Source organism: Cyrtonyx montezumae, unplaced genomic scaffold (genome assembly GCF_038088225.1).
Source record: "Cyrtonyx montezumae isolate F1298 unplaced genomic scaffold, pur_monq_1.0 scaffold_30, whole genome shotgun sequence".
NCBI lineage: Eukaryota > Metazoa > Chordata > Aves > Galliformes > Odontophoridae > Cyrtonyx > Cyrtonyx montezumae.
The window spans coordinates 15073462-15094937 of NW_027072035.1; positions in this window are offsets into that span (position 1 = coordinate 15073462).

Below are 21476 nucleotides of genomic sequence, written 5' to 3' on the forward strand. Positions count from 1 at the left end.
ATGTTCTTTGAATACCTACCAGGCTTTTTTTCCCAGGCAAAACCAGGATCAAGCCTAAACATGCAAAGTGCATTTAGCATTCAGGAGTATTTGGTTTGGATATGTTTGCATATGTTCATATCCTATTATATCTAGTGGGTGTCTGTATGGTGGAGAACTGCTCCCACAGTCTGCAAGAAAGGACTTGATACTTTGTCAGCTTCAGAACTGAAGCTCCTACTCTGAATCTGTACTGCTAAGGTTTTAGCAAGCATGGAAGGAGACAAGGACAAAGAGAGGAGTAAAGCATAGAATGAATGGAACATTGTGTTCTTTGAACTGCTTTCAGGGAAAACACTCCGATTTGCTGAATTCTTGTGCAAGCAGACTGTGAATACAGTAGTTGTCTTATTTATATATGTTTCCATTACATTACTCATACTTTTTGTTTTTACCTTACTTTTTCCTTCGGGTTAAGGCATTGAAAACTAAGATCTTTCACGTTATATATTTACAATTTATTATTTACTTTGATTTTCCAAGGCTCAAATACCTCTGATCCATTTGTTTCATGGTGCTAGTTGGCTTAACCTTTTTAGATTTCTCCAAATAAAATAACCTGAGCTGCAGCTAGCTGCTTGCCAGAGATCTGAACTATGAAAAGGATGTTAAAAAAGTTACTCAGCTCCTGCAGTATGTTGGAAAAAATATATTGTCTCTCATGTCTGTATGTTAGACTCCTGCTCACCTGTCTTTATTCTTACTACCATGCCTGTTCTGCCAGTACATTGTGCTTACTTTTCTAGCACTAATCCTGGCAACTCCTTCTTGAAACGTAGGAAATGTGAGTATAAATAATACTAAAAGCAGTATTCAATATGAGTCTCTTTTCACTAAAAGCTGCATTGTAGATATAACAATTCCTGCCTACAAGCTGTATTTGTTCCATGGAAAAACTGTTGATGTTAACTACATGAGAAATGTAGGATCCCCTATATTAGCACACTCGGGCTCTTTCTATACATCATTTTAAAATACAACTTCCTCCCTTTTTAAATAGTACTGTGGCTTTTTATTTTTTCTTCTCAACAAAAGGAAATGGAAAGGAAACAACCATACTGTATAGCAATTTAGCTTGGAACAAATAATAGAAGCCATTACTTACAGGTAGAGGACAGGTAGAGCAGTTTTGAAAATGAGTCGAGGCTTATGGGAAATAGATGAATGGCAAAACTTGGTGACTTCTAAATAAGATTAAAAAGATGAAATTTTACCTTATGGTTGTGGGGTTGTTTTTTGTTTGTTTGTTTGTTTGCTTGTTTTCTCCAGTGGCGTGGTGTGTAAAAGAGCATCATGTTCAAGTAGGATGTTGACATTTTGAAGAAAATGCAGAAAAAGAATCAGAATAGTAATTAAAAGGATGGTAAATAAACCTCCTCATGAAGGATTTGGAAGGTGCAGTCAATTTAGTTTGTCACAGAGAAGTTAAATGGGACTCACACTTGCAAATTCCTGCAGGAAATCAGAACCGTGATAACATAGAGCTCCATTAGGAACATAACTGCAAGTAATGAATTGGTTGCAAACATAGACAAACTCAGATCTTCTCAGTGCAAACTTGACTAATTCACTCTAACAAAAAAATCTTGAGCTGTTTTTAGAATGATTTGCGGTAGAGTCTCCTTTGCAGGTCCAAACACCCTGTTCCAACTAACAAAGAGAATACCTGCCGAGCTCTGGGGATGTTACCTACAGCTACTTCAGCTTTGTTGCTCCAGGTTTATTGGGAAGCAATGCAGCATTACTGTGGAGTTGGATGTCTCTTTCTGAGTGGCAGTGACCAGTTATGACCATGGAGCTCCTATGGTAGCACACTAATGACCTGAGAAAGAAGAGTGGAAGAGACCACACAAGATAGGATTGCAAACAGATTGCACAGCCCAGAAGGATATGCAGGGTCCTGACAGAGTGCGTGGCAAATGCCAGATGCGTGGTATGTGTAACTCTTGTGGCAAACAGTGCTTCTATAGGTGAGGGAGTGACTGTCTTTCATATTTCTCACACCTGAGGAAACTACATGAGAAATGTGTCCAAGTTCTATCTGTGTTTTTTGTTGTTGTTGTTTTTTTAATATTTATTTTATTTTATTTTAAATAATAGGGACACATGACCAATAGAGAAGACAAAGAGCCCTGATTCATCCTGTGTGAATCACTACACAGCCTCAAACTCATGATAACACTGAAACTTACTGACCTAGCTGGGATAGGTTCAGTTTCCATATGATGTTCCTGTGTTATTTGAATCACTTTTTGGATAGCTCAATTTAAAGTGGAGGGGCTTTGCATTATCAGTACTCTCCAATATCTTTGCTGAATTCTCCCAGTTATCCTCAGATCAAACCAGAAACCTTGTTCAGTCAGTCCCCAGAGCTCTCTCAGAGCAAAGAAGGTTCCAGTCAGAGACAGAAGAAATTGTCTCAAATAAAATTTTATGGCTGTGAGTTCTGAGTGTTTGGTTTTCTGAAACATATACAAAACCACATACAGACATGAAAAGAGAGAGAAGATTTACCAGGTGGTGTGCTTTCCAGCCTCTTACAACTCCAAAAATACTGTAAAGAAGATTCTGTGGTGAAAGTTTTTCAATTTAGCACAATTATAACAACTGAATATTTGGCCCGTTTTCCTTGGAGGAGTATTTTGAATGGATCTTTATACAGCAACAATCCCTCTATTCTTGTGAAAATGGGGGTTGGGGCAGAGGTTTTTTTTGTTTTGTTTTGTTTTTGAAATTAATTTAATGACCGCTGCATTCCACAGGAAAATAAATAAATAAATTATTGGTACACTGTCCTTTCTCTTCGGCTTGCTCACTACTTTTCCTTTCAAGTGGTAGATACAAAGCCTCCCTCGCTAAGGAGGGGACACCCAGCACTCGGCTCCCTGCAGCCCCTTCCCCAGCCAGGCCTGCTGCTGCCTGGTGGTGCGGCTGCCGGAGCACTGGCTGGCAGGCTGCCCGGCCAGCAGCTCTCCTGGAGAGTTCAACCTCTCTCCAGGAGCTGCCTGCCTCCAGCATAATGGACAACATTGAAAGCAGCAAGGCATTCGGTCGACAAGGTCAGAGTGCCTTTCATTCCTGCAATAATCAAGCAGTGTAGCTCTTCCTCAGACCTGGGGAAGAGAAGATAGAGGTCAAAAGAGCAATTACATTTCACATTCAGTCCAGGAAAGGCTTGGAACACAGTGCTGAAAAGAAAACAGTGTTGAATCTCTCTTTCGCACATTCCTTTTCTGGCCATTATTATTAAAACAGTGCAGCAGCGATGTCTATTATAAACATTTTAACACAAAGAGTCATTTTCCTCCAATGGATGAGACCCTTCTCCTCAGTTGTGCAGTGCTGTCAGCGTATTGCAAAGGAACGTTAAGTGTGAAAAGAGTTAAGTGTCTTTTACATCCAGATACAGCGAATAAAGCCTACTAGTGACATTGGAAACATTAACCCTAACCAACTGTGGAACAAGTAGCTGTACTAATTTAATCCGTAATCAGTCTCTGAATTATCATAACTTTATTTATTTAGTTTTAAGAGGATAATTAAGGGAATATCATTTAGATGGAAATGTCAGTAATTTTCTTCTGGCATATTCTCATTATAAAGCTGTCTTTATTTGACCCTACAGCTGCTGGTCCTAATTACTTTAATGGCATTAATTGTAGTGAGCATTGTGGTATTGTAGCTTTTAATTGTTATTACTGCGTAGCTGCGATCGTTGCAAAATGTGTCATGTTTGTTTTACAGACATCTGCTGCTGCTTCCTCATTTTCTTAGAGTGCAGTCTGCCAAAGATATATATGAAAAAACTCCACAAAGCATAAATCAGAGACAGCCCAGCAAGTGGAGAAAACTGCTAAAGCTAATGTTAATGTAGTGTGATAGAAGAAGAATGTAACTGATCCACTTAGTCATTGCCCTACCCTGTCTTCATGAAAGCTGAATTAGCTCAATATTGACAAAGGATTAAAAAACTTGGTAGTGACATTCCACACAGAAAGCAAAACCTCCCTCATTCCACGTTTCACACTGAAGACAGAGTCTTCAAAAATATTCACTTCTTTGTTTCCAGCTATAGAATGCAAACATGGCTTTCTTCCTACAAAGCAAAATGTGAGCACAGTGTCTCTATCCCACAGAACAACTTGCATTATTCTCTCCCTTGTTAAAAGCACTGTATCACTAATGGACTGAAAAACATATTTGTTTTATTAACCACAACAAGCAACAGGATTTTTTTTTCTTTGCAACATTATGGGTGTATGACAAAGGGGAAATTCAGCTCAAGATCTTTTGAGAGAGCTCAGGTTTCTGCAAGTACAACACAATTATTAGCCAACATTCACAAATCACACATAGACAGAGCATTGCTCTAGGCCATATTCTAAAACTTGAGACCTCACCAAGACAAAACAAACCGAGGATTCAGAGACAGCTGAATCAACACCAGATGGGTATTTAATTAGGTGGCTGAAGCGTTCACAGCCCAGTGGGCTGTGGTGCTGAAGCTCTGTCTGTCCTGACCTCCCTCTGGCCACCTCAATAAATGACTCTATGGGAACAGTCTGATAGTCAACACTATAGGTTCATAGGTTCATAAGGTTGGAAAGGACCTACAAGATCATCTAGTCCAACCATCCTCCTATCACTATCCCTACCCAACTACTAAATCAAATCCCTTAGCACCTCATCTAAATGCTTCTTGAATAGCGCTAGGGATGGTGCCTCAACCACCTCCCTAGGCAGGCCATTCCAGTGCCTGACCACTCTTTCAGAAAAAATCTTTCCTCAGGTCTAATCTAAATCTTCCCCGGCGCAACTTGTGGCCATTCCCTCTCGTCCTGTCATTATTTATCAGGGAGAAGAGGCCCACCCCCTCCTCATCACAACCTCCCTTCAGGAAGTAGTAGAGTGCAATTTTCCCTTCTCTTCCAGTAATACCTGCTGGAGAGAAATACCATTCATATAGCAAAATTTTCTAGTTGTATATGTTTTTCTATGGCTACTAGCTACTATTAGAATAGGTCTGATGTGGGAGTGTTGTGGTATATATCACCAGGAAAAGGTATGGACTTAAAAGGATGGCATGAGACACTGTTATAATGGAAAATTCTGTTCATTTCCCCTTTCCTTAAATAGATATGAACTTTACTGGTATGTGCACAGGTCACTGGAAAGCAAGCATTTGTAAAAGCATTCCACAATAATTAATCCTGCAATAATAATCAGTTAGAGAAATTGTGTGTGGAAAGAGGAACAAAAAGAATACAATGGTTAACTTTCTTATCACTGTCTTAAAAACCTTGGACAACTTTAGAATATGGAAAGTTGGACCATTTTTCTTTTTTTCAAGATGTCTTCTTACCATGATCATATTTTTTTAATAATTAGATACATGCATGATACAACTTGAAAACTTGCTCTTTTAAGCAGGCATATGGATTGCTCATTTGTCTGTTACCTGGGGTGGCATAGTTAAGAAGCTTCATCAAAAAGTGATCTTAATACTGTACTTATACTGTGTTCATTAAAGCAGGTGAGAAGACTTGGCCATCTTGTAGAAGTAACAGGTTATATTCAGCTGAATGGCATAAATGGCATGAATGTATGTTCAGAGACAAATATGATATCAAAAGGAGAAAATGCAACACTGGTAAAATCTTGCCAAGTCTATATGAGGTGTGTTCAGGTAAAAGGTCTGTACCAGATGTCACCAATGCTTTTATCTGGTTGTGCCTAATATTTATAGGACAAGGAAAAGCGTGTGCTGCTTCCCTGGGCTCTTTCTCATGTAGTGGAAATGAACAGTATTGTAAGTAAAATGAGACTATTAATTATCTATGTGTATATAACTGCACAGAGATGTATTTAAGACTGGCTATTTTTTAAGTAGTGTAACTCAGTAAAGTTACTTAAATATGTAATTTGAAAGCTGTAATTTTCAGAAAATTGCACCCTGCTTAGTACATCTCATGGAAAATTAGTGCACTCTGAGTAGTGGCCCCAGAAAGAAGGGCTGTGCATGGAGCAGTTGAGATGTGTAGCCGTCAGCCATACTGTACTTCATTCTCTGGGTGGACATTCACATTGTCTGACCCATAGACATAGTTACTTCTTTAAACAGTACTTTCCTTTCTAATCTCTATCTAGGCAGCATAAAGACAATCTTAGACAGCACAAACCTCCCCTGTATATGCTTTAATCAGTTAAAAAAAAACACACAACCAAACAAAAAAACAACTCTTCTTAGAAATGTCATGGAAGAAACTCTCATCGACATAGTTCAGAACAGGGAAAAGACCAATAGTCTACAAAATGTGTGCGTATGCTCTGTTTATGGAAATCTATGCAATATGAAACATATGGTAATGCCACATGGAAGGAAGTATTTCAAAAAAATATTTGCTAAAGAAATAAGCCTGTCAAAGGAAGAGTTAGTGATGGGTGCTCTTTAAATAACATTAAACATTTCAATCCAGATTTGCTTTCCTTCTATAACTTCAACTCTTATTGACAAGAATTATTTCTTTCATTTAATTTTTTTTCTGGTATCTATTCAGACTTCTTGGAACACTACAGTTTAATACTCAATCAGAAAATGTAGCAATTCCCTGTACAAGATCTTTATTAATTACATTTTTATTTATGCATTTTCCTGTTAGTATATTCTCATGAAAAACACAAAAAATCAGCTATGTCACTCACGATGTTCAGTTCCTTCTCTTACAAGCTTTCAGACTCACTTCATAGGAAAATAAGAAAACTTTGCAGCATAACCTAAAGGTTAATATGTGTATGGCATGAGACAATTTAGAAATAAAGTTGAACAAACTACTCCAAAGTCAGGTCTTCTGTCAACAGAAACTCCTCTTGAATTTCTTTGAGATTGATCATAATCTGACCATGACACCCTGTGGAACAACTACTATGCAAAATCCTTCTTGAGCATGACTCCACAAATACACCTAAAATCTCCATTTTAGCAATCTGTATCTCCCATGATGTCTTTCCAACAGCTTCTCAATCTCCAAAAACTGGCAAGAAGATTTGTTTTGCACAGTGCTGGTTCTTGCTGGTGCTACTCAAAGTGATTCACTACATATAAAACCTCAGAATAGACTGCCACTTCTAAGAGCATGCCTTGGGGAGCACTCTAATAAACACCATACACTCACATGGGTCTGCCTCTGCCATCTCTCATGTGTGTTGTCAGTGGCCAAACTGTCACCAACACCATGAAAGAAATGAACTGCCTGGTGCATGCATCTGTGGAAAATGCTCTGACCAACCTTGTCAGGAATTGTGTCAGAACATTTCTACCGTGGCTTGACATAATCTCATGTTTTCTTTAGTGAAATGAGAAGACAGGTTGAACTGTCCGTACTATAGCTTGTAATTACTCTGCATGTTTTCTTCAAAACATCAAGTGATGTTTTATCACTAGACAAACTCTTAAGAGTTTTTTCTCTTCATCCTTTCTTCCTCAATAAAAACCTTTTGTTGCTCTCTTGTACTCTCATCATTTTGCAATTAACTTTGCCGACATATGTTTCTCTTTTGTGGAGAGCTCAAGCATTGTTCCCATAGGCTCATCTCATGTGAGCCCTATTTTGTCCCCTTCCCCCATCATAGCTAGTTTAAAGCTCTTTTGATAAGCCCTGCTAGCTCCTGCACTATGATTTGTTGCCCCCTTTGAGATAGGTGGATCTCATGGATGGACAACAGGCCAGGGGCATCTTTGTTGCCAACTTAGGTTAGCAGATTAGGCTGATGTGGCAGGTTGACACTCATTCATGCCTGTGCAAATGAGAAAAAGCAGACTGGCTAGTTAGGCTTACAGATGCAGATTTTGCATCTATCTGCAGGTGCGTACATGCATCATGTCATAGGTTCTGCTTGTTCAATTAATTTTACACAGAAAGGCTTTGAGTATCCAGTACAATTGTTTTACAAATTAAAAAAAGTTAAGCTTTTTCATCTTTTATCTGAAATCCTCATCAGAATTCAAGGAGAATTTCTGTAGAGAGATGAAGAGTTTATAGTGAGGAAGTCTGTTCTCTTTGCAGAGATCATCTTAAGATTGTCATCAGAATTCATCTGTGCGTTATGGCTGCATGTCACTGAATACTAGTGGGAAACTGTTAAAGAGATTCAAAATAAATTGTGAAATCTCACACAATGCTGTAGTTTTTATTACATGCTACGTCTATTGCTTTGACACTTGAGTTTCTGCAAATTTCCAGCCAATTCATTCTTTCTAACCACTAACAAAACCTGTCCTATTGCTCTGCATTCATGTGTAAGGAATTCCTTGAAATTGAAGTAACTTAGGTGAATGAAGACATCTTTGAAATCCCTTGCCCTTCGCATGCAATTCATTGTTGCTTTGTTATTACATATGAAGGATTTGACAAAGAAATGTGCTTTGGGTCCAGTCACACATATAAGGGAGTGAGATTGGGTGCTCCACTGCTTTCTGTTCTCGTAGGGGACCAGACAGTGGCCCAGCTTTTATTTTTCTGCTGCTTTCTGCCCAAGAACATCAGTCACATAACACAGGCTGAGTTCTTTGACCATTTTAAAGAGTCAGAAATACAGTGCATATATAATATTGTGTTCAGTAGAAAATGATGATATTTGTACGTGGGGAATTATTCAACCTTACAGAAAGAACTGAATGCATCGTCTGATTCACTCTAAGCTATGGCAACTGAGGAGCAGATTAGGCAAGCCATTACATGCAAGATATTTCAACAAGACTGCACATTTGACCTTTCAGATTCAAGCATCAACAATATCATTGCTTTTTGTTCTACAGCTCTGGCTGTGTAACTGTTTTTACTACTTCTCTTTGTTTTTATTATTACCCTGTGGTTAACCCCATGACTCTAGAGGAACTGTTCCTTGCTGTATTACACATGTTAATTTTGCTTATCATGCACATTTTTCCTTTTGCATCACTCAAAAATAAAGCACAGTTGCAAGCAGCTGTAGTTAAGAAACAGCCTGTGGCTCCACACAGTTGTTTGTTCACAGGGAAGTCAAGGCAAAATTAGATCGCAGAGGTTTTTCTTTTTCATGTTTTCAGAAGCATTTTTGAAGCCCAGACTTCAGACTCTCTTGAGGGTGCTTGTTGGATTGGTTGGTTGATGTTTGGCTTCCCTCTTTGCAGCTCTTTCAATCTGTTCATCTCTTTTCTTTACCATGCTTCTCTGGATATCTGTGTAGGAATCATGATCACTGCTCATTTACTTGATTGTTCCTTTCACACCAGGATATCTGGATAATGTTAGATTTTGTTTACCATTCAAGTAGTTGAATTGATGATGAGCTAGAACTTGAGAAAAGTTACTTAGAACTCCTATAGACAGTCCTCTGAATTAGGTAAATGTTTATTAGATCTCTATTAATCATTAACTATTATAGCTCTTATAGACTTCTTATAAATTTTGCATGACAAAACATGATCTTTTCCTAAATCTGTGGTGATTTTCCCCCTCATAATTTACCTTTTCAAGATTTTATCCCATGAACAACAACAATAGAAAATTACCATATTGCTGTTCTTAAGAACAGGTCCTCACCTTCAATAAACAGACCTACCTAGGAAGTACTTTTTTGCAAAAGCACATTTTCAATATCCCTTACATGCCTGCAGATGAACTAAATCTTGATTTACATATACATCACAAGAATTCCTGTTTTATTTTAAGCACAAAAAATTTATAGCAAGTGCATGTGCAAGAATAAGATGATTGTTATTATTATATAAAGCATATGTATGCTGAATTCTGTTGATTACTTAATAGTGGTCATTACTGGGAAATTACTAACATTAGGGCTTGCTTTCTTCCACCAGCATCAGCATATACATATACATGTATGCAGCTTTATGGGACACTGTAGAAAATGACATACTTCTAACAGACAAGAAAACTTGCTTCTGCAGTGGCACAGTGTGATATTACAATTGTTTTAGGAAGGTAATATGCTTCTTAGATGAACTGTATTTTATCAGACTCCTACTTTCCATTGCTAATGTGATAACAAATTAAAAAATAAAATAAAATAAAATAAAAGCCTTCCAGAATTACATCACTTAATTTATGTAGTTTCCCAAATTTTAGCAAGGGACCTCCATTCCTATTACAAAGAGCCAGATTTCCCAAACAGCTCTAGCTGAACCAGAGAGCTTGATGTTGCCTTGGATCCCTCACTATGGTGCATGGTGTGCCTCTGGAGAGCTCAGTGCTCTCCTGGGTGCAGTACACAAGCACTCTGAATGCTAGGCCTACCATCCTGGCAGGCCAATGGGTACTGCAGCCCTCTGCGACATCTCCAGGCTGAAGTCACCTCCTCCAGACAGTTATCTGAAATCTTTCCTTGGAACATCATCTAACTTTTATGCAGAAAGTTACCTCATCAGCTGCCTTTTCTGACAGAGGGAAATAAAACTGCAGCCTCTCCTTTTTCCCACCAAAAAACTTCAAGTGAAAGAACATTCCAAGTTTGAGGCTTTATTAAGTATTCCCACTGAAGGTGTTTTACTCCACAAAAACAATAATGTGATGATTCTTGTGCTACTGTGAGTGCTAGTTAGTGGAGTGTGAGACTAGGCAGATGACTCAGCTGAAGTGCGTCTACACCAATGCACACAGCATGGGCAGCAAGCAGGAGGAGCTGGAAGCAATTGTGCATCAGGTTAACTATGACCTAGTTGCTATTACTGAAACATGGTGGGACCACTCCCATGACTGGAATGCTGTGATGGATGGGCCTGTTCTGTTGTTGAAGAGTTTGGGGTTGGGAGTGATAAAGTTGAGTGCCTATGGGTAAGGATCAGAGGAAAGGCCTGTAGGGGAGACATCTTGGAGGACGTGTTATAGAACGCCTAATCAGGATGAAGAGAAGGATGAAGGGTTCTGTGAGCAGCTTGCAGAAGTAACACGATTGCCAGCTTTTGTTCTCATGGGAGACTTAAACTTCCCTGATATATATTGGAACTATAATATAATGCAGAAGAAGCTGTCCAAGAGGTTTCTAAAGTTTCTTCCTTATGCAGCTGGTAGGAGAAGTTACTAGGGGTGGTGCCCTGCTAGACCTACTATTCACTAGCAGTGAAGGACTGGTGGGAGATGTGAAGGCTGGGGACTGTCTTGGGCAGAGCAACCATGAAATTGTAGAACCCTCTATTCTTGGAGATGTCAGAAGGGTGACTAGCAAAATTGTTATCTTGAATTTCAAAAGGGCGAACTTTGACCTTTTCAGGATGTTTGTTGCAAGGCTCCCTTGGGAGTCACTTCTTAAGGGTGAAGGAGTCCAGGAAGTCTGGATGCTCCTCAAGATGGATATCTTAAAGGCACAAGAACAGACTATTCCTGCATGCTGTAAGACGAGCCGTACGGGAAGAAGACCGGTGTGGGTGAACCACCAACTACTGCTGAGACTCCAAAAGAAAAAGAGAGTCTATGTCCTCTGGAAGAAAGGACAGGATACTTGGGGAGATTACAAGGAATTTGCTCTGGTAAGCAGGAGTAAGTTAGGAAGGCAAAAGTCCAACTTGAACTCATATTGGCCACCACAGTAAAAGAGATTAAGAAATCATTTTACAAATATATCAGTGGTAAGAGAAGAATCAAGGAGAATTTCCATCCTTTACTTGGTGCAGCGGGGAATGTGACCACTGAGGATAAGGAGACTGAGGTCCTCAACGCCTTCTTTACATCTACCTTTAATAGGCAGATCAGTTATCCTCAGGGTACTTTACACCCTGATCTGGAAGTCTGGGCTGCTACGCAGAATACACCCCTGGTGATTCAGGTGGAGAGCGTTAGAGAGCTCCTGCTCCGTCTGGACTGTCACAAGCCCATGGGACCAGACAGGCTCCATCCTACGGTACTGAGGGAGCTGGCAGGGGTAATTGCCGAGTTGGTCTTGGCCATCTACCAGTGCTTCTGCTTAACTGGAGAGGTTCCAAAGGATTGGAGGCTTGCTGTTGTGACTCCCTACTACAAGAAGGGCAGTAAGGAGAATCTGGCGAATTACAGGCCTGTCAGCCTGACCTCGGTACAAATGAAAGATATGGAGCAAATTGTCTTGGCTGAGATCACATAGCATGTGCGTGGCATCCAGGAGATCAGGGCAGCCAGCATGTGTTCATGAAGGGCAGGTTGTGCTTGACCAACCTTATCTCCTTCTATGACTGGGTGACCAGACTGGTAGATGAGGGAAAGACTGTTGATGTAGTCTACCTGGACTTCAGCAAGGCCTTTGACACAGTCTCCCACAGTATTCTACTGGGGAAACTGTGCCCATGGCCTGGACAGGTATACCATTTTTGGGTAAAGAACTGGCTAGAGATCCATGTCCAGTGGGTAGTGGTTAAGTTGGTGACCCATTACAAGTGGTGACCTCCAGGGGTTGGTACTAGGGCTGATACTGTTTAATATCTTTATTGATGACCTGGATGAGGGGATTGAGTGTACCCTCAGTAAGTTTGCAGATGACACAAAGTTGGGAGGATGTGTCAAACTGCCTGAGGGTAGGGAGGCCCTTCAGAGGGATTTGGATAGGCTGAATAGCTGGGCTGAGCTCAATGGGATGAGATTCAATAAGACCAAGTGCCGGGTCCTGCACCTTGGCCATAATAACCCCATGCAATGCTATAGGCTTGGGGCAGAATGGCTTGAAGAATGTAGAGAGGAAAAGGACCTGGGGGTGCTGGTTGATGTTTGGCTTAACATGAGCCGGCAGTGTGTCCAGGTGGCCAAGAAGGCCAACAGCATCCTGGCCTGTATTAGAAATAGTGTAGGCAGCAGGAGCAGGGAGGTGATCATCCCCCTGTACTCAGCTCTGGTGCGGCTGCACCTCGCGTACTGTGTTCAGTTTTGGGCCCCTCACTACAAGAAGGACACTGAGGCCCTGGAGCGTGTTCAGAGAAGGGCAACAAAACTGGTGAGGGGTCTGGAGCACAAGTCTTATGAGGAGCGGCTGAGGGAGCTGGGATTGTTTAGTCTGGAGAAGAGGAGGCTCAGAGGAGACCTTATTGCACTCTACCACTTCCTGAAGGGGGGTTGTGATGAGGAGGGGGTGGGCCTCTTCTCCCTGATAAATAACGACAGGACGAGAGGGAATGGCCACAAGTTGCGCCGGGGAAGATTTAGATTAGACCTGAGGAAACATTTTTTCTCTGAAAGAGTGGTCAGGCACTGGAATGGCCTGCCTAGGGAGGTGGTTGAGGCACCATCCCTGGCGCTGTTCAAGAAGCGTTTAGATGAGGTGCTAAGGGATTTGATTTAGTAGTTCAGTGGGTAGGGATGGTGATAGGAGGATGGTTGGACTAGATGATCTTGTAAGTCCTTTCCAACCTTATGAACCTATGAACCTATAAGCCCAAGGTAGTGGTGGAGTCACTGTCCCTGGTACTGTTCAAGAGGTATCTAGATGAGGAGCTATGAGAAATGGTTTAGTAGCTTGAGGTAGCAATGAGAATGGGTGGACTGTTGGACAAGATGATCTAGTAGCTTCTTCCCAAATTTGTGATTCTATGATACTCTGAGATAAGGAGAGCCTAAGTTCAGTACAGCTTTGCAGAGCTCAGGTAGTACATAAGAGGCTCAGCATGGCTTGGAGGGGTGGATAAGACTGTGGATCACTGGGGCAGGCAGTTCCACAGATCTTCATGAGACAGAGCTTAGTAGGTAAGTGGCTCTTGTCCTGAGGAGTGCAGCTGTGGGCTCAGCAAGGCTGGTGAGCAGGGGTGGCTGTTGACATGGCTCCATCTCACTGGTGATATATAAAGTCTAGGAGCTGCTTAGATTTATGCTTTGTTAGCATTATTTTGACGATATGCAAAACAGTTGTGTCAGACCCACCAAAAAATAAAAGAATAAATAAATAAATAAATAAATAAATAAATAACCCTTCTAGATCTAAGATTCTACAGTACCATGTGCTGTTAGCAAATTAAGCTCAGTTTGTGGCCATATGACTAAAACTGCCCTGTTCCCCTAAAAAAAAATCACATGGCCTAACTTTCAAAAGCAACAGTCATATCCTGAGGTTTGCTGTTAGTATATAAAAACACTTAGCACCATTAACCATTTCCTGGGATAACCAATTCATGCAGCAGTGGGATAAGTAAAAGAATGAAAGACCACAGAGCATTTTTCATTTCTTGTATATGAAACTGTCTATTGAATTGCATAAGGAAAAGTTGCAGCGGTGGTTCAGCAACAGCAAAAACAGGAAAAGCCAGGAATGGAGATACTGATCAGACATAAAGAGGGACAGGAGAACATCAAACACATAAAACATCATTTGGCAGTTTCCTACAAAGTTTTGTCTTCAGGCTATGTGACAGCAGTTATTTATTGTTATTGGCTTTGAAACTTTTTCCAGATCCCATGGTGAGGATAAAATGTTCCTATTTTTCTGGCTGCAATTTTGAGAAAAATGCAATAAAGGTGAGTTTTGTTCCCCACCTCTGAGCGTACCATTGCTAATGGCTGGATTCTGCATGCTGCTGGGTGATCTCCACTCATGCTGAGGTAACAGAGCACTCAGCAACACTCAACATGCTTTTTTTTTCTTCTTTTTTTTTCCCAAAAGGCAGAGAAAAAATAGTCAGTAAAACCAACAGCTGTTAAACGGAAAAGACAGAAGAAAAAGCAGAGGAATTTTCATGGTTTTGATCTATAGATCTGCCACAATGCCAGCCTTTCATCTTGGAGCAGCCTTGGCTTTGTTCTTGTGTCAGGTCTAAGGGTGCTCTGCTCAGACAACTCTGCCCACCCGTGTCTCATAGAATGAGTTGTTCCTTTACCCCAGCTTCATCTTTCACCATGCTATGCCATTATGCAGCATCAAAAGGTGCTGATTTCAATAATGTCATGTTGTTAATAGGGGAAAGGAAGCATTCTCTCTACAAAAACTGCATATTAAACCTGTGATATTTACTTTTATTCTGTTGAACTTTGGCTGGCAAGGGCAGTCCAAAACTCTGTCCAGCATGGGATTTAAAACCATCAGGAGATAATTAATAGCAGCTTAATCTCTGCCCCAGCATCTCTGCAAAGAGTGAGAGCTAGGGCAGGACCAGCTTGTGTGCCAGTTCCCTGCAGCACAGCTACTGCTGAGGATATTATAATATAAAAAGCTTGTGCAGAAATGCTCATGTCAAATGAGGAGGTGTAATAATAAACTCTGAGCTGAAATGAAACAAATCAGAGAGGAAAAAAAAAAAAAGAAGAAAAAAAAAGCTTTTGAATGGGAACATTGCTCCATAGGAAGATGCTGTGTATGTTCAGAGCATCTTTCCTGTCCAGAGAACAAAGCCATGAGCCCAGGTCAGCTGCTGGCCAGGGAGCAGTAGACTGAAGTCTCAAGCAGCAGCAGCTCTTTCAGGAAATGACCACCACACGTTTGTGCTGCCAGAAAGTTATCTAAGTCTCAGAAAATTGGGGATTTATATAGAATCATAGAGTCATTAAGGTTGTAAAAGACCTCCAAGATCATCCAGTCCAACCATCCACCTACCACTAAAACATGTGTCTTAATACAGCCTCTACACATTTCTTGAATACCTCCAGGGACGACAAAATCACATCCCTGGGCAGCCCAATCCAGCACCTGGCTACTCCTTTGGAGAAGAATTTTTTCCTAATATCCAGCCTGAATCTCTCCTGCGCAACTTGAGGCCATTCCCTCTAGTTGTATCAGTAGTTGCACATGAGAAGATACAACTTCCACCTTGACTCAAACTTCCTTCAGGTACTTATAGAGAACAATAAGGTCACCCCTGAGCCTCCACTTCTCCAGACTGAACAATGCTGGTTCCCTCAGCCACTTCTCTTAGGACTTATGCTCCAGACCCCTCACCAACTCTGCTGCCCTTCTCTGGACACATGCCTGGGCTTCAACATATTTCTGGTAGTGAGAGGCCCAACACTGAATGTAGTGGTCAAGGTATGATCTCAACAGGGCCGAGTACAGAGGAACAATCACCTCCCTAGTCGTACTGGCAACACTAGTTCTAACATAAGCTGGAGTGCCATTGGTCTTCCTGGCCACCTGAACACACTACTAGCACATGTTCAGGAGAATATCAACCAACCCACCCAGGTCCTTTTCCTCCACACTCTTCCAGCCACTTTGTTCCAAGCCTGTAGCATTGCCTCGGGTTGTTGTAACCAAAGTGCAGGACCTAACACTTGGTCTTGTTGATTGTCATCCCAATGGTGTCAGCCCAGTGACCCAGCCTGTCCAGGTCCCACTGAAGGACCTTCCTACATCCAGGCTGATCAACATCCTCCCAGCTGCGTGTCATCTGCAAATTCGTTGAGGTTGAACTCAGTGCCCTCATCCAGATCATCAATAATTATATTGAACAGGACAGGCCCCAGTAGTGACCTGTGAGGAACACTACTCATGATCAGTCACTGGTTGGATTTAACTCCATTTATCAGGGCTGGCCATCCAGCAAAGAGTTTACTTGTCCAAATCACAGCTCCTCCAGTTGAATTCTCTGTGGGAGACGGTGGCAAAGAATTTACTGAAGTCTAGGTAGACTACATCAACAGTTTTTCCCTCATTCACCTGGCAGGTCATAGAAGGTAATAGAAGATTATGTAGGCCAAGCCGGACCTGCCTTTCATGAACACATGCTGACTGGGCCTGATCCCCTGGTTGTCCCTTCCAGGCAGCTGAATTCCCCCACTGGTCTGCAGAAGACCTCAGCAGGCTAGTGGGATTGAAGGTACACTGTGAGGGTGAAGCTGAAAGTAAGCTGCAGGAACAAACTTGATCAAGATTGGTGATAATTTTTTTGAAAAACAGTAATTTATCTCAATTTATTCTACAATTTTAAGAGAACAAATTTAACAAATATTTGGTGATGGGTTTTTGAAATCTTTAGTCTGATCTTGTACATTTAAACCTTTCCACAGGATTGTCAAAGGCAAGGAAACAAAGTATGAGATTTGTTTGTACTTACTTAATGGCCTTTGTCTGATAAAGTTGTTTGTGATTAATGCTATCTTTACTTTTACTTAAACAATTTCTCTTTCGCTCTGCAATGAAGACAATCTTCTGGCATTGCTCACATGGAGATTAGCCCCAAAGGCTGATCCTACTGAAAAGGTAGAAGACTCAAAACATTTGGAGATACAATTACCAGTTTTTATTACTAACTGCCAGCTCACTGGCACTCTATAGTGCATTCTATGTTGAAAGCATTTGTGCTTATAAAATGTTCTCTGTTCTCCCTAACTTGCAGGTAGAACATCACTTTCAATAGCCATTACATAAATCTGAGTAAAAATGTAATCTTCTGTCCTTGGATTAACATTGGCAGAGTAAGTAGATGAGTGAGTGCTCCATATCATATAGAAATTCACAGAGCTCTTACTCCTAAGAAGAAAAAGAATACGTGAGTACTGAACTACATGAAGAAATGATACTGTGATAATCAGTGCCTTATGAAGTAATGCTATGTTACTTCTCTGTTACTACACTTAAGAAGCAACTCTGATTCTTGAAGTGTCCTTCTGGGAGTCTTTTGCTACATATAGTTTGTCTACCTGGATACATGTGGATGTAAATTATGTGTATATGTGTGTATAGATTATGAATACATGTATGCACATGTATGTATGTATATACGAGCATGCATATACTGATATGCATTTGCACATCTATATCCATGTCCACACACTTCAGACTTACTTAATTTTTGGCATCTATCATAATTAAGAAGTAGAAAATATGCATCACCAATGTGTATTTTTAAATGTATTCATACTAGTGAAATATGTGTGCAACTGTTCTGTGATCAAATGCTCTCAACTGATGAAGTATATTGGATTAGCTTCAGTGAAAATGATTTGGGGACTACTTAAGACTAACTTAAGTAAATTTTAATTTTACATACACATTATAAATTACATAGAGAGTTTGCACCTGAAATTAAAGCAAGATCCTTCATGACTTAGTGCCACTTGAACTGAGAATTTGTAATCGTTCTACATTTCCCATTACCTAGTCATCAGACTGAAGATAACAAGTTATTAGTGATGGAAACTGGCTTCCTAGTGAATCCAGTTGCCAGTTGTTTTGGCAGCTTTGCAGGTGTCTGAGAATTAGCTCTACTGAAAGTAATCCAAAGCCACCTTGTCCTTAGAGATAGTGTTTTCCTATGACTCCTTTTTGACTGACAGCCCTATTACAGATATCGTGTGGAATTACTAGAAAGGATTATTACGAAAAATAAAATGTCTGTGGTACCAACATATCAAGGATCAAGTCTGTAAAATAAAAGGTACATGCAATAATATTATCTGTATTTAATTTACATTTCCAGCAAAGTCTGGGATCCGTATCTCAAGAAAAGATGAAAATAATGCATCACAATTTATGTGATGTGAAGTGTCACAAATTATTTCAGATATGGCCAACCTATAGTTTTCAAAGTATGTGATGTTGCAAGCTAGTTAAGCATGGTTGCAAGGCAAGTGTAGCTACAGTCCAAATCAGTAGAGGGAAATGAGACTGAGCTAAACAGACCTGCAGCAAGTGATGTGACAGATTATGTCCAGAGCAAGAACGAATGCATGTGTATTTTGGATGACATTAACAGCCAGCCTAGTATAAAAGTATGCTCTAAAACAAAAAAAAAAAAATTCCATAAAGGCAGATATAATGAGGTACTTAACATGCATGTGGATTAAGTCTGACCTCAGATGAATGTTCTGAACTGAGACAGGCTGGGGAGAGTTTGGTCAACTGAAATACTGTAACAGCTTTGCAAATCTGAACCTCATGTTAGCTCAGGTTTAAATGCTTATTGTCTAAATGCCAGAACATTGAATGGGTTCCCATTTGCTTGTCTTGAGTCATATCCTCATGAACATCTATCACAGATATGGTATAATATACTAGTGAGTATCTAGGAAGTGAAATACATTGTTAGACGATAATTTCTTATATTTTCTCATTTAATGGTCATTACTCTTAAAGCATTCTGCAGTGAGAAAGTCATAATTTTTTCCTATGTCATTTTAAGGATTAACATGTGAGACAACAAGAGAGACTTTAGATAAAATATATGCCACATTACTATTATGCTTGACCTTATCTCCACCCATTAGCACTCCAAAGATTAATTGATTGATGCTCACTTTTAATACAAGAGAAGTCTGAAAATTACAGTAAGCTTAATTATTCCAGGCATTTTAACCTTCACGCATAGTAGCGTTTGTCTTGTTAAAAGTACATAAACAAAGTCATAAGGTTGATTTCTGGTGTTACAAAATACAGACAGGAAAAAGGACAGCCAATGAGTGATATGTGTTTCTCCACAAGAGAAGACTGCTGATTCAGAACTAAGACTGATAATTAACAAGATTTTCTGTGATGAGCTGTGGAGCAGAATGCCAGTGTTAACTCAGTAGACCTGTTATAAGGAGAGGGAGAGGGAGAGGGATGAGGAAGAGGGAGAGGAAGAGGGAGAGGGATGGCAGACCAATGCTCAGATTGTCTCTGAGGAATGGTTTTTTTGAGACATCACTCCTAGTTTCATTACTGAGTGTGTCATTACATGGCCAGTAATGTCCCTTCCGTCTGCTGGAGTTTGCTCTTGCCCACTCCTAGGCTACTTGCTGAAGGAGCAGATCAAGAAGGCCTTAGTGTTTTGCAAGCCATGCTCAGCAACAACAAAAATGCAGCTGTGTTATCAGCACTGTCGGTCACAAATCCAAAACACAGCAACATAGAGATTGCTGTGAAGGTTAACTCCATCCCAGCCTGGTCCTATACACATGTCAATTTATCGACATGTACATGTTGACCATACATGTCAACTGATACTGAGAAAGCAGCTCTGTCAGCAACCTACTCTTCTGACTAGCCCTGGCAGGTAGATGTTGACAACAGAGATGGTGCCTCCAAACTGATCCAATTACTTTTTGAATAACAGGCCATGACCCAGGACAGCAAAATTTTGTTTGCGTTGTTGAGAAAGCTGCTATATAGCAGTATTATACAACTTTATGTCCTCTGAAGTAGAAAGGGAGGGCATTTTGTGGCAGGACAATTTTCTGAGGTACTCATATTCAACAGTTTATATATATGTGTGTGTGTTACACAATTTTTCTCTTCTGAATACTTCAGGGCATAATTGGCAGTAGATTATGCGTTAATATATAGCATCCAAAGATCTTAGAAAAGGTCAGCCTAGCTAAATGGGCCAAGCTAAAGTGCAATGATCCATGTTGTATTTAGTCTCTGCAAAGATCAGTTTATTTATTTATTTATGAGAGTACTCATCTTAATTTTTATATGATGTTTGGACTACTTATGTCGTGCAAAACTCCCCCTGAATTTCAAGCAGTATGAGCTGTCGGTGACAAGGGCAGAAGGAAAGTAGCTTTTCTGAAGCACTTGTTCACACTCAGCAAGGATTTTGAGACACCTAAAGCTGCAAGAGGTCATTTGGGAACAATGGGTTACAATACATTAGTAAAACAGTAGTCTAATTGCTTTCCTTTTTAACTCTTTATCCAATAAACCCATCCTCTCTCCTGTCTTCCACTAGTTTCAATGTTTGTGTCCTTGGTTCATTTAGAAGACTGAAACAGAAAGAAACACGTTTTGTATATATTTAGTGAAACTCCCGGCGTCCTGATCAGTCTAATTTCCATCAAACAAGAACAATGGGAGAAACCAGGTAAGCACTGTCCCAAACTAAAGCTGTTCAAGTCCCTCATAAAATAATCCATTGCTGATTCCAAAAGTAACCTTTTTTTAGTTCTGCAAAGTTTACTTAGACTCGACAAAGGCACTTGAATTGTACATAGACTGATTAATAGTATTGCTTAAAAAATGCTTGAGAAGTTGTGCTATTTTAGCTAAAATAAAACATTAGAAATAATGAAAAATTGAACTATTAAATGAGTATTGACAACAAATATTATCAGCTCTGGTTAAAATAAATTTTCCCTTCACATATTTTACTTCAGCTTATTTACAGGCCTTTCTGTTGCTCTCACTAGCAAATTGTCCTTAGTCTTTGTAGACGCCAATGTGGTTAGCATCAGACAGCACTTGGGAGATGAAAAAGATTTTTCAGATGATTTTTCAGAGTCCCAGGTTGCAGAAGTGTCTTCTTCCAGTTCACAAAGAAGCTGAACAGAAATTTATCACCGTGACAATATGAGTTGAATTTCTGTTGTTCTGGTTCACAATTCAACACTTTAAATTCAACACTAATTTCTTTCAAAGTTGATGACGCATATAGCCAATGTAAAATGATCTAATTCAGCATTCACCATAGCTATTAACAGAATTTAGTTTCAGGAAGAAAAATATTCTACTGATTGAAAAGGAAAAAGAGAAGTAAAAGAAAGAAATACAAAAAACGTTTTTACATTTTTAAGATTATTAGT